General features: G+C 49.3%; 1 long non-coding RNA gene across 1 annotated transcript; it reads left to right on the top strand.

Annotated features, from left to right (window-relative positions):
* Positions 1 to 3,900: 3,900 nt before the first annotated feature.
* LOC308533610 lies at positions 3,901 to 12,348 on the top strand. Its single transcript, XR_013997106.1, has 4 exons — positions 3,901 to 5,184; positions 6,447 to 6,544; positions 10,863 to 10,958; positions 11,152 to 12,348. It is a non-coding gene; the product is annotated as an uncharacterized lncRNA (long non-coding RNA).
* The last annotated feature ends 1,712 nt before the right edge of the window (positions 12,349 to 14,060 follow it).

The raw sequence follows: 14,060 nt of genomic DNA on the forward strand, positions 1-14,060 counted from the left end.
TCTCACACACCAGACGAGGGTATTGGTTTTCCGAGGAGCTCCTGGCAGGCTGGGCTGAGCCTCCGGGGCCGCCCTTGCAGGGGCCATGGACTGTGCTTATCCCAGGCCAGGGAGCAGGTGGGGACACGGGAGAACCCCGAATGCTTACCTCTCTGTTCAGGAAAGAGCAGCAAAACAGGGGGGGGGGGTGGATTCCCAGGTCAAACACCCCTCCCAAGGCCTGGAGGCACCTTGCAGAAGGCGTCCACCCCTCCCAGGGCTTGGAGGCACCTTGCAGAAGGCATCCACCCCTCCCAGGGCCTTGCCGAAGGCGTCCACTCTTCCCAGGGCCTGGAGGCACCTTGCAGAAGGCGTCCACCCCTCCCAGGGCCTGGAGGCATCTTGCAGAAGGCGTCCACCCCTCCCAGGGCCTGGAGGCACCTTGCAGAAGGTGTCCACCCCTCCCAGGGCCTGGAGGCACCTTGCAGAAGGTGTCCACCCCTCCCAGGGCCTGGAGGCATCTTGCAGAAGGCGTCCACCCCTCCCAGGGCCTGGAGGCACCTTGCAGAAGGTGTCCACCCCTCCCAGGGCCTGGAGGCACCTTGCAGAAGGTGTCCACCCCTCCCAGGGCCTGGAGGCACCTTGCAGAAGGCGTCCACCCCTCCCAAGGCCTTGCAGAAGGCGTCCACCCCTCCCAAGGCCTTGAGACATCCTTGCAGAAGGCGTCTGCTCTCCTGGGCAGCCCCCATTCATCCCCCAATGACCATGGTTCAGCCCCCCCCCAGGGCTCTGCTTTGCTCCAAATATTAAAACTTACTAAACAACTAAGACTACGCCTGTTGTTGAAATACATAGCATTTTCCTTTTAAATTCTAGCTCTTTCTAAAATAAAATGTGGCCATCTCCTTAATGCCATACAAACATTTAAAAGTAAATACTATTTTCATATTTTCCAATTTCCCTTAAAAGAAATCAAATCTGGTTTTAAAATTTTGCATGTGACTTTATAAGAGTTTTGCTCCTGCCAAGATGGCCTGCCATACGGAACGTCTTAAGGTTCTCTCTTGTCTGAAACACTTTCGCCTGAATCACGGCTATTGCATGTTTCATGACGAGACTGTCATTCCCACATGGGAGAGAGGCTGACAGGCACAGGCCCGTCTCTCACGGGGACTCAGCGACGACGAAGAAAGAAGGCAGGAAGGTGCCCCTACCGCCAGGGGCTGTTTTCTCGCTGACATGGCCCAGCAGGGAGGTGCCATGACTTTGTTGAGGTCACCCCGATTTTATGGGGGAATCCCTGGAAACCGTGGGGCCTCGAGGGCCTTCACTCAAGCTCTTGTTTCTTTAATTATTTCCTGCGATCAGACACTGACTCAGAAAGTGATTCGTGAGCTCCTGGCTGGTTGTAAGAGACTCAGATTTGTCGGCGTTATTGCGGGAGCCTCATGAACTGGACCTGCAGCTCCTCGCTCGTGTCCAGGTCTAACATCTGGACCGTCTGCCACCTGTGCAAGCACCTGCCGCAGAGGCTGTTGTTGGGAAGCCCCGTTGCCTGGCATCTGACTGGTCCAGCAGGACACCTGTTCGGCACCAGAGTCGCCACGGACCTGCACCGCGAGTCCCTCGTCCTGTGTGGCTGCGTCGGAAGATGGGAGCCTGGGCATGTTGAAAAGTCCTGCGGGGCTGGCACCCACATTTCCTGTCTGTAGACACCACACAGGAGCAACGGAAGAAACCGTGAGCTTCCTGCTCCTGCTCTCCAGCGGCAGCCTGAGCGCGCCAGGTACTCGGAACAGCTCTTTCAAAAAATGATTCATAAAAACTGGAATGAGAACCCATTGGGAAATGTATGGACATTACAGAGCCTTGCCCAATCGTTAGTCAGTGTTTAATGAGCTGCTGTCCCTCCCCACACAAACAGCCTTCGCTCGTAGCATTTGCCAGTTTTCATGGTGAGAACATTTCCATCGCAGCCAATTTCAAGGTCAAACTCCCGCTGCAATGCCTCTGAGCGAGCCCTCAGACGAGAGGCACACAGTAGGCATACACACGAGTGCTTCCTGACCCGGAGGCCGCGCACCTGCGCACCTGTCCTCACCCCGGCCTGGGAGGCCTGGCTTTCTGGGCGCTCGGGGTGCACAGCGAGGATGGGCGGCCCCGCACAGGCCTGGAGAGGGGCTCACACTCAGCACTAGGGTGGAAGATGGAGTAAAGCGTAGAAATTTGGGGGAAGCGATCACTTCTCAGCATTGCTCAGAATAACCAAACGGGTCCTGGATTCCACCTGCACGCTTTCTGGCTCCCCTGGGTCACGTTCCTGGAGGCCACGTTTGGTGACTGTGCTGGCCGATTTGTTCCCTGCGACAGTGATGTCCCTGCCACTCCTGCCCCTGGTCAGACCCTCTGGGGTCAGAGCTTCTGTGTGTGGCTCGCCCTCCCCAGGGTTCCTTCCTGAGAGTCATGCTTCCCCACAGATCCCATGTGGGCGGCCCTGTGTCCCCCTCATTCCTCGGAGATCCTCACATCCCAGCTTCCCACCCGGAGAGTGTCGTACAGCTGTGCCGACGGCCCGCCCAGGACAGGCGGACAGTCAGGGCTCGGGTCCGTCCGAACTGCCATGAAAGGCGTTGTTCACATGCCTCCCTCTCATCTAAAGTGCACTTTAAGGTTCTTGCGAACAGCATAGCGTTAAACACACCGACCAAATAGTGCTGAATTGAATATGGAACTGGAAAACATGCCCTATAAATTCAGTTACAATTTCTCCTCACATCCTTGATTCTGAAATGTCAAAAACTTAGCTCCATTGAGAAATAATTCATAGATATGAATTTTTGAAGTTTTTTAAAAAATAAAAATGTGTACCCAACAAGCTGCAGACTTCAACTCCTCGCACCCATAAGGGACACACTGAAGAAGCTGAATCAGTTTGGAGGAAGCCAGAACCGGACCGGGCTGGGCCGGCAACACGGAACCGCTGTACCAGCAAACGCACAAACAGGTCCACCAGATCCAGTCTCACATGGACACCAGGAGACGGCAGACAAGCAGTCTGTGCACTGAGTAGAAAACGAAATCCAAGCAAGCATACCAGATATTCAGCCAGCAAGAAAGCCTGGAGATTTTGTCCAGCCAGGAGCCACCCAACAAAAGACAGAATGCCGAACTTCGTGTTGACCAGTTAAAGTATGATGTCCAGCACCTGCCGACTGCTCTCAGAAACTTCCAGCATCGGTGATACGCAAGGGAGCAGCAGGAGAGACAGTGAGAGGAGCTTCTGACTCGCACCTTCACCCCCAACGTGGGATGCGGCGCCTCCTGTGAGGCTGCGACGGCCCCTGTGGGGCTGAGATGGCCCCTGTGGGGCTGAGACAGTCCCTGTGAGGCCGAACACAGGGACATGTCGTAGATGGAAATAGCTACATTTTCCATGTGTATTACCTGGCAACAAAAAGCGTACACCTATGGATGAGGACAGTGGGGGGTAAAGGTAGAGGGTGGGAGGGGAACTGGGTGGAGGGGAGCTATGGGGGGAAAAAAGGGGAACAACTGTAATAATCTGAACAATAAAGATTTTTTTTAAAAAAATAGAAATGTGTATAAATCATATCTTCTATATATTTTGCTTAGGTGAAAAATTCTATCTTTACAAGTTTTAAGACATATTCCTTTTTTTGTTTTTCTATGGAATTCCTGCCATTTATGGAATTATAAGTTTTAAGGTTTAGGGGTGACAGGGTTAATGATCTTTAATTGCCCTCTCTTTCCAGGATAAGATGGTGAGAGACAGTCTGCATTACAATGGGATCGTTCCAGGCTTCGGCAAGTGGGACCATCACTGGACGAGCATCCCAAGGAACCTCAAGGACACCCTGGTCACTTATTAAAGACACCGGCTCAGAAAGCTGGCTTTCCGCATGGATTGATTTCTGTTTAGTTTGTTATTTGAATTCACTATGATGGTCTCCATTCAGTCCTGCAGACACGCTTCCCACTGCCTCACTCATATAAAGACCTTCCTCCTCATATATTCACACTGGACAACTGAATCTTTCAATTCACTTTTTCTTTATTAGGGTCTTGTATCATAAAAAGAGATAGAAATATCTTCCATAACAAATTTCATGGACCAAACATTTTAAACTAAGTTTTCTGACATCTGAATCCCAATAAGCTTCTAACTGAAGTATATTTAAGTTAAATACTACTCTTGGGCTCATTAGATTACGTATAAAGTTGAAACCAGAATAGGAAGCTTATTGTTGCTTTTTAGAACCTGTAAAGCAATGCCGGTTTTTACCATCTAAACTCGTTCGCAAAGCACAGCTTGCTTCCTGTGCGTTTCATAGTGTATTTCAGATCCTAGTCAGTTTGGGCTGCAGTCACAACGCTGCACACGGTGGCTTATCTACAGCAGAAATGTCTCTCTTGCAGGCTGGAGGCCAGGGGGACCAGGAACAAGCCTCCAGGATGGTCCTGTTCTGTGAGGGGCTCCTCCTGCACAGCTGCTGCACCTCCTCCTGTGGCCTCCCTGCTGGAAGGGACCAGGCAACTCTGTGAAGAAGAGCGCTGATCCCATTCCTAGGGGCGCCACCCTCAGGACCTAAGCATGTCACAGAGACCCACCCCCGACACCAGCACATGGGGGGTGGCACAGACATTCAAACCATTGTATCTGCAAATAGAATTTCTACCCAAAATATATAGAAAAAATATTTCATGAAGTCAGTCCTGCACGGGACTCTAAACTAGCTTATTCACAAAGGTGTAGCTGCATAGCTCTTCCGTCAATAGCATCGCCATTTTGACACATTTCCTCTGGTGGCCGCCCCGAGGAGCCGCCCACAGGCAATCACAGGACACCTGCTCACTGCCTAATCATGTGGTAGTCAAGCTTACTGTTTACGATAATTTATGCTTTGGAGTAATAATTGATCTGTACAGTATCTGAAACTTCTAATTTAAATGGAAATGATGATAGTGATAAAACTGTCTGTTCAAAATATCAGTAGAAGCTGCAAAATCTGTTTGCTTCTCTTTCCCTAGGCAGAGGCGGAAACTGATGGCTGTGCAGAGTGGGTTTTGGGAGCAACGTCCACACTGCACTTTAAGGCATCCTGTGATGACTCCAGGTGTCTGCAGACACAGCAAGGCTTCATGTTTGCAACCCGAGCAAACTCGTACTGACCACAGTGGCAGCAGGTGAGGCTCTCAGGGCCTTCAGAGCCCTGCAGACAGTGCTAGCAGCTCCAGTGCAAACTCTTTAGAATTATTATAATACACTAGAGGCCTGCTGCATGAAAAGATTCCTGCAGCAGGCCTTCCCTTCCCCTGGCTGTCAGCACCAGCTTTCCTTCGGCACCAGAGACCCAGGCTTTCGTTCCGGCAAGAGCCGCCTTCAAAGCCTTCACTGCTCTGGCCAGAGCTGCCTTCAGTCTTTGCTCCACCGCTTCACACCTACATATGCAAATTAACCTCCATCTTTGTTGGCAGTTAATTTGCATATAATGCTGATTAGCCAATGGGAAGTGTAGCGAAGGTACGGTCAGTTACCCAGTTTGTCTATTATTAGATAGGATGAATCGTTCAGAAACCATTCATGGAGTGTGTAATCCATGCCAGGCACTAAACCATGCTAGGGAGGTTAAAATATAATTAAAATATGGACCCTCCTCTTGGGGCTCATCAAGGCTTTGATAAAAATATGGGCTCTAAAATAGTAACTCTAAGGATGATGGTGTCATCCAGATCAAACTATTACACTTTTCAGAGGACATTTTGTGAAGAGATTGGAGCTGAGTCCTTAAGAGAAAGGAGGCATCTTCCCGAGCATCACAGGGGAAGGCTCCTGCAGCGGGTGGACTGGCCAGGCAGATGCCTGGAGGGCAGGCCAGGGGTTGGATCTGCAGCTCCTCCAGCTCTGCCGCCTGCAGGCAGAGCAGGTGCCTCTCAGCCAAGTGCAGTGGTGGGAGATCCCATTAATGCCGTTGTCCCCCAGCTGAAACCCTGAACAATCCTATATAATAAAATCCTAATATGCTAAGTGTCCAGTTGTCTGTTCAACCAATCAAAGCATAATATGTTAATGATATGCTAAGGCTACTCAACCACTTGCTATGATGTGCACTGACCACCAGGGGCAGACACTCTGACCGATAGGATAGCTTGCTGCTAGGGTCTGGTTGATCAGGACTGAGCAAGATGGGCCGGACATACCCTGGAGCCCTCCCACAGTTCCTCCCTGGCTGGTCAACCTCCCACATCCCTCCCTGGCCCCAATAGTGCACTGGTGGGGTCCCTTGGCCTGGCCTGCGTTCTCCCACAATCTGGGACCCCTTGGGGGATATCGGAGAGCTGGTTTCAGCCCAATCCTTCAGGCCAGGCCAAGGGACCCCACTGGTACATGAATTTGTGCACCGGGCTTCTAGTTTATTAATAAGGGGCCCTCATTTTCATGTCACTAGACTCACCCGTGTGCACATGTGTAGCTGATCCTGAGTGGAATCTACATCCTGATGAAACATGTGCCAACCATGACAGATGGGCACTGGGATGACCTCAGGTAGGGAAACGATGCCATGACATTTGTACTTTGGGGAGAGAACACCAGTGGGGAATGGGAGGCCCGGACAGAATAAGAGAGCAATGCTGACAGTCCTGCCATCTGCGACCTGGGGAGGCTGGGCAGGCACCGTGGGATTGGGCCTGCCATCTGCCACCCAGGGAGCAGGCCTGCCATCTGCCACCCAGGGAGAGGTGCTGCAGGCTTGCCCTGCACAGTGTGTGTGCAGCTGGACACGTGGATACAGACCCAGAGATGCACAAGAGAAAGAATGAACGGGCTTGGGTCAGGTAGAAGCAGAGAAGTAACAGGAAATCTACTATTTCTACCAAGTTACCCTCCTGTGTGTTAGTTACTAGCAAACTGAGGGGAAGGCCGACTAGGTGTATCCGCATCCCTTGTACTGACATGAGCATTGATCCTGTCTGCCCTCCACTGACCCACAGCCGGGAACCATGACGCAGGGCCCGGCCCACTCAGGGCTGTGGCAACAGGTGTGCTCTCAGCTGTGCAGGGACTCAGTTCTAGATTTTAATTATTTTCAAAGAATCCAATGGAATTGGAGGTAGAGATGGAGTTAGTTATGGAAACAGAAACCTAATGTTTATAAGTGACATTTTGCAGAGAGGTAGAGAGGTAGATCGAGGCTAATAGACAGACATGACAGGCAGACTTTTAGGAATTTTGTTTTTACTTTTCTTGCTAAAGTGGAGACTTCTATCCAAGTCAAACACACAAATACATCCCTTTTATTCTGCACCCCAACCCCTATGACTCATTCAAATCCCTCCGTTATCCTTTGTCTCCCCAAGGTCAGTGTCTATGGTCCATACAAACTTGCAGGGTTCTGAATCTTCCCACTGCAACCCCCATAATGCTACCTCCTGTCCCTCTCACTGTCAGTAATCCTTGTTAGCGGCACTGGGAACAGACCCCTCTAACATGGGCTCCATTCTTCTCACCCCACCTACTGGTTCACACTGTGAAATTGTCAAACTCTTGAATTTGGTAAAACAATGATACAGGAACATCCACGTCTCTGCACTCCAATTTAATGAACAATAACACAGAATACATCCCCTTCCTACAGTATTGAAATCAGTAGTTAATCAATGGGAAAAGATGGTTATATTGAAGAATTATGGAAAACTATATATACTAGAGGCCCGGTGCACAAAATTTGTGCACTGGTGGGGGGTGGTGTCCCTCAGCCCAACCTGTGCCCTCTCATAGTCTGGGACCCCTCGGGAGATAACCACCTGCTGGCTTAGGCCTGCTCCCTGGGTGGCAGATGGCAGGCCCGATCCCATGGTGCCTGCCCCGCCTCCCCAGGTCGCAGATGGCAGGCCTGGATCCCATGCTGGGTCGCAGACAGCAGGCCCGGATGGTGGTGGGAGGGCGGCGGATTGTGCTGCCCCACCCTGCCTGCAGTATGCAAATTTAACGGCCATCTTTGTTGGGTTAATTTGCATACTCTTCTGATTGGCTGATGGGCTTAGCGAAGGTATGGTCAATTAGCATCTTTGTCTTTTATTAGTGTAGATATATATTTAAAGGTTTTCTCTAGTTGAACCCATGATTATAGAGTGACAATACTTTGGTGGCTCACCTTTCTCTTTTTAAAGACTTCAAAGTATTCAACAAACTTGCATATGGATAACAGCATTATTATTATTATTATTATTATTATTATATGTTAATCCTCACCTGAGGATTTTTTTCCATTGTTTTTTTAGAGAGAGTGGAAGGGAGGAGAGGGGAAAGAGAAAGGGAAGAAACACTGATGAGAGAGAGACACACACACATCAATTGGTTGCCTCCTACACAGACCCAGGCTGGGGTTAGGGGTTGAGCCTATAACCCAGGTATGTGCCCTTGATTAGGCATCAAACCCTTGACCCTTTGGTGCATGGGCCAACACTCTAACCACTGAGCACACTGGCCACGGCTGGAGAACAGCCTTACTTTCAGACATTATGTGCTGAGTCATTACCTTACATAATTTCACATTGTTCAATATGCATAAAAGTGTTTCTAAGATTATACAATAATTGAATGTAAGGGTGGCCTTCTGGCCATATACATTTTGGTTTGCTTTGCATATTAATCTCAATATTTTTATGTAGGAAGTACATAGTATTGGTTAATTTGATGAATTTATCAAATAGTGATCAGTTGAGAAAGTCATATAGTAATAATCATAGTTAATCTAAGCAAGAACTTGGAGCCTCAAGTGGGTCAACTTAATTCTCTCAAAACCCATTTGAAGTAGGTTCTATCATTTATTATTCCCTACTCTACAGATAAGGAACTGAACACACATGGAGGTCAGTATTTTAGTCAATGTTAATAAATGTTCTTTTGAGTTTGTCTCTGATGAGAAGCATAAGGAAAAGCCCGTCACACGAAGCCAGCCCGCAGATGCTCATTCTGCCGCTTCCCTGTGCCCTTCCGGGAAGAGGAGTGCTTCCGCGGACAGGTGCCTCCCTCGTTGCTGTAGAGAAACCGGTGCCTGGGCAGGTGGCTGCTGGGGGAGGTCCCTGCCCCTCCCAGCCACCCTCAGTGTTGGGACAAGGGTTTGATCTGAAAATACCATAAACAATAGAGGCAGTCTCACGCACAGTTCCCTCAAACCTCCCATGCTTAGAAAACCATGAAAATATGTCAGGTCAGGTACAAATTGCTGTCTGAAGGTATTTTTAAGCTCTTGTCTTTTACATGAAATAAAATACAGCAGCTGATGCCTGTTCCCATACATGGAGGACACTGACAGTGTAAAGTAGTTGAATTAGCACGGAATTCTAGAATTAGCAGGTAACGGAGTGGTAAGGTTCTTGAGAAGCCTTCTGTTCCAGCGCCTGTCTCAGGCAGGTGAGCGTCAGCAACACTTTGTGAAATCATGTTCTAGTCTCTTTCTGAATGTCTCCAAGGGAAACTCCAGAACCCAATGAGGCACCTCATTTGAATGACTTGGTTTTAAAAAACAACAACACCTTTACCTATTAAATGACTATTTATTTTTTTCTCTTTAGACTAAAGTAACACAAGTCTTTCCAAGTTTCTTCCTAGTGATAAGGGTTAGCTTGCTAGCTTATTAGACAGACGGCCGGGGCTGCGGGGGGGGGGGGGGGGAGAGGGGGGAGAGGGGATAGGGAAGATGGAGACATTGCTGGCCTGAGCAATTAAAACAGCCATAAACCAAGGGCAGAGGTACCTCTGGCCTGAGCAGTTACAGGAAACATAAGGCAGATCAAAAGCAGCGCTGACCTGAGCAGCTGGGAGAGCCACAAGGGGTAATAAAACATCTCCGGCCAGGACAGCTGAGAGAGAGCCATAAGGGAGGTCATAGCAACTCCAACCCAAGCAGGTAAGATGGATATGTGAAGGGCAGAATAGCTCCAAGCCGCCAGAATGCTTTCCCAGAGGATAAAGCAATGCCACAGGATAAGGGAAGAGGAAGGCATACATTCACAGAGCATTCACAGAGCATAGAGGAATGTTGCGAGATAAGGGGAGAGAGAGAGGGGTGCCCCACGTGGGCTTTAGACTTTGAAACTGATACTATGTAGCAGAATGACCCATGAGGAAAGCAGGGGGGTCCTAAATTGAGGAAGGCTCCAATTAGAAAGGGTCCCAGGTTCAGACAAAGAACTACGGCATCTATAAACTGAGACAAAGGGACACGAGACAGATTTTTTATTTTTTTATTTTTTTCCCATGAGAGAGAGAGCAAGCTTTTCCCATTTGGGGGCCCCAGATGGAGTTTGTATAAACTTCTACATGTTTATTCAAGAAGCCATTAGTATGCAAATTTTATTCTTCAGCTTCGTTGGATGAGGACCCACGAGAAGAATCTGCGCCCCAGAAGCCCAGGTCTCACTAGGACCTCATTATTATCTTTCCTGGTCATTTTTTGCTTGTCGGTCTCCTTTTTAAATGGAAAAGCCAAAATTGAAATTTTTACTGGTCAATTCTTGTAGAATGATGCCACACAATAAAGTTGTTGATGACTTTGAAGGAAACATTTGAATTTTGCGATTTTTCATGTTTTCCTCCCACTTTCCTCTAACCATAGCGTCCCACTATATTAGCTAATGTTAGGGTCTCCTTTTCAGAGGTCAGGGGAATGAATGCCCATTCCTTGGAAAGTTTAGTCAACCTTTTCTTTCCACAAACTCAATAATAATAAGGGTTTTGTCATTTCCCCCCAACATGCAAAATTTCCCCCCAAATGTAATTGCTCTTCTCCTTTTAGCAGTTTTATTTCTCAGAGCGTTTCATAATTCAATGTTTGTCCTCTCTGTCTCTAAATCCTAAGAACTCCTTTCAGGACACTTCCTGTGGTCGCTGATTTGTCAAGTTAGGGAGAGAGCCCTTCCCGGCAATCTTGCAGGAACACCTTTTTGGAAACGAGGTGAGCAGAGTTTCATCATTTCCTCCAAAGTGTGGTTGTAGAAAGGAAACGAAGACCCCGTTTGTGCCCATTTTGTACTCAGTAACCATTTCGTAGTTTTGTGTCTCTGGTAGCTCTTCATGGCATGTGAACTTATGATTATGAACTATTTACACAGAAGTGTGTGTTTTTTGTTTTGTTTTTAACTTGAAAGGGATGGAGTGACTCATAGCGAGCCTTGGAAGTGCATTGCCAGGTCTGTAACCCAGGACGGAGGAGCGTGCCGCTCAGAGTTCAGCAGCATGCTGAAGTGGGCAGCGGAGCTGTGGGCACCAGGGCGCTGTTCTTTGAAGTTTGAGCCATCACTGGGAGAACTAACGAGGAGACCTGTGTCTGTCTACAGCAACATGCAGAGAAGCTGGGCTTCAGAAAAGCCTCCAAACTTGGGCTCTGAAGCCCCACTTCCCTTTCCTATGTTCCCTGTTTCTCAGTTCCCTGTTCCTCATTCTCCAGTCTGACTTTATCCCTGGCTTGGTCCTCCGGCCTTAGCATGAGGCTGTGAGGGAAAGCAGGGCTCGTCCCCTACCCTCTGCCAGGCAGCCCCGGGTGTGCTCTCAGGAACGAAGTGACCTGGTTGGGGGACCTTTGAGAGATGCCCCTAAGGTTGAACTGGAGATAAAGTTATGGCTTAAGACAAGTTACAGGAGAGCAGCAAATGCAGCCCAGTTTACCAATCGGGGAGCACACCTGGGCCCAGTGCGTGGAGCTGGACTGCGCACAGAACTAGACCCAATTACTGATGGGGGAGGGCAGGCAGTGATAATAGGACCGGGTTTTGGCTAGTCCCTGGCTAACTGTAGGAGAGAGGTTTCTCACAGGCCCTGGGGGACTGGAGGACCTGCTGCAAGGAGAACAGGGCTGTGAAAGTAAGAGATGCCTTGGGGCCAGATGGGTCCATAGCTCAGAAAAAAATATGCATTTGAGACTAAACCCAGGACAGGACCCACATTGATCTGGCTGCGCTGCCTGGCCCTGGCCCCCCTGGAGTTTGCCTGGGGAACACTGACCATTCTCCGGCCCCCCAGCCCAGAGGAGCTGGGTGTTCACACCGTTGAAAATCAACTGCCTTGTTATGGGACCTCAAGGTCCTGGAAGGAGACACCGGCCGGGCCCTGCAGCCCGTGTCCTGCCTCCCTGTGCGCGCAGCTCTTTCTTTCCCTGTATAACCAGCAGCTAGCAGGGGAGGGGAGCAGAGTGTCCAGGGTGACCCACTGCTCCCCGTGCGCTGGCATTGCTGGAATAAGCGCTCACATATGATCCACCCTGTCTCTGCTTAAATTGGCTCAGTAGTGGCTAGACCCGTTTTGTGTCTGGTTTCATTACAATAAAAGTTACTTTTTTTTTTTTTATCAAAACAAAGCTCTCAGCCTATTTATCTTCACCTGTTCTACCTTTCCCGGCCCTGCAGGTGTCGGCGTGGGGTTATTGGAGCACAGCACCCACATGGCTAGCATTCGCACTGGACAAATAGTGTGAAAAGGACACGGTTTTCCAAAAGTGGTGCCCGCGGCTGTGACTGTGCTCCTGTTGGTGAATGCCGTGCCACTCTGATGTCTGCTGCAGTGGTGTCTCTTGGTGTGTGTGCCCCTCGCCCCCAAAAGGACTTCAGCAGCGACAGGCGCATTTTCAGGGACCCTGTCACACTTGCTGTCCAGGAGAGGGTGTATTTACCAAGAAACCTTGGAAGTAGGTGAAGAAGTTACAAAGAAAATAGCAAAGGGAAAAGAGATCTGTGACTTTAAGAAAAGCACGCACCTGCTAGGATGGCTGTTATACAGAAAACCAGGGTTAGAAAGTTACATTCTCAGTGAGAACAGCATCAGGAAAGAAGCTGCTGATGGTCTGACCGAGAGTCACTATTAGCATTCTTGCTGACACTCTTGCCGATGTCCCCATTCCCCGCTTGCCCACCTCCACCCGCCCGGCCCGCCCGGCCTTCGCCACCTGTTGTCTGTGTCCACGGGCGGTGTATGCTCTTTGGTAACCCTGCACCTTCTTCCGTCCAGGCCCCTCTGACAGCTGCCGGCCTGTCCCATGGATCCTCGCCTCTGCTTCTATTTTGTTCATCAGTTTGTTTTGTTCATTAGGTTCCACATCTGAGTGAGATCACGTGGTGCTTGTCTTTCTCTGACTGGCTTATTTCACTCAGCACAATGCTCTCCCAGGCCCTCTGAAAGGATTTTAGAGACAGAGAGGCCGTTGGGGAAAGGGCGTCGATGGGCGAGGAGCGCATACCTGATGGGCAGAGGCCGCTCCAAGCCACCGGGTGGTTTACAAGAATGTTACCCGGTCAGAGGAAGAAGCGGGGTGCTGGGAGCTCTGAGACTTTGGGATGAAAGTCCCTGCCAGCATGGGCAGGGAAAGGGGGAAGGTGGCCAATTAGGAAAGCGCGGGAGGCACAGCATAAGGGAGGGTCCATTAGAAAGAGATGAGCAGACAGAGACACCAGCGTTTACAAACCCGTAGACAGAGACACACTGGAGAAAGGAGATTTCCCACTTGGGGACCCCTCCCCAGGGGAGATTGCATATGCTTGCAATAGACTTCCACACTGTTGCTTAAAATCATTTAGTCCGTAAATTTTTTTCTTCAAACTTCACAGGACAAAAACCTGCGAGGAGAGTCCCAACTTGTCATTCAGGTCTCATACCCATGCTGTTGCAAAAGGTAAGAGTTCTTGCTGGGCCCATGTGGCTCAGTGGTTGGGGTTATCCCATGCACCAAGAGGTCATTGGTTCGGTTCCTGGTCAGAACACATGCTTGGGTTGTGGCCTAGATCCCCAGTAGGGGGTGTGCAGAAGGCAGCCAACCCGTGTTCCTCTCTCATCCATGTTCCTCTCATAATACTTCTCCCTTTCTTTCTCTCTAAAAAAAATCAATAAAAACATATTTTTAAAAATATAAAAGGTAACAGTTCCTTCTTTTTAATGGCAGAGTGATATTCCACGGTGTAAATGTACCATGTCTTTTTTATCCACTCATCTGCTGATGGGCACTTGGGCTGTTTCCAGATCTTAGCTATTTTATTTTATTTTTTTTATTATTATTTTTTTAATATATTTT

This window comes from Myotis nattereri (genome assembly GCF_964212035.1).
Source record: "Myotis nattereri genome assembly, chromosome: 17".
NCBI lineage: Eukaryota > Metazoa > Chordata > Mammalia > Chiroptera > Vespertilionidae > Myotis > Myotis nattereri.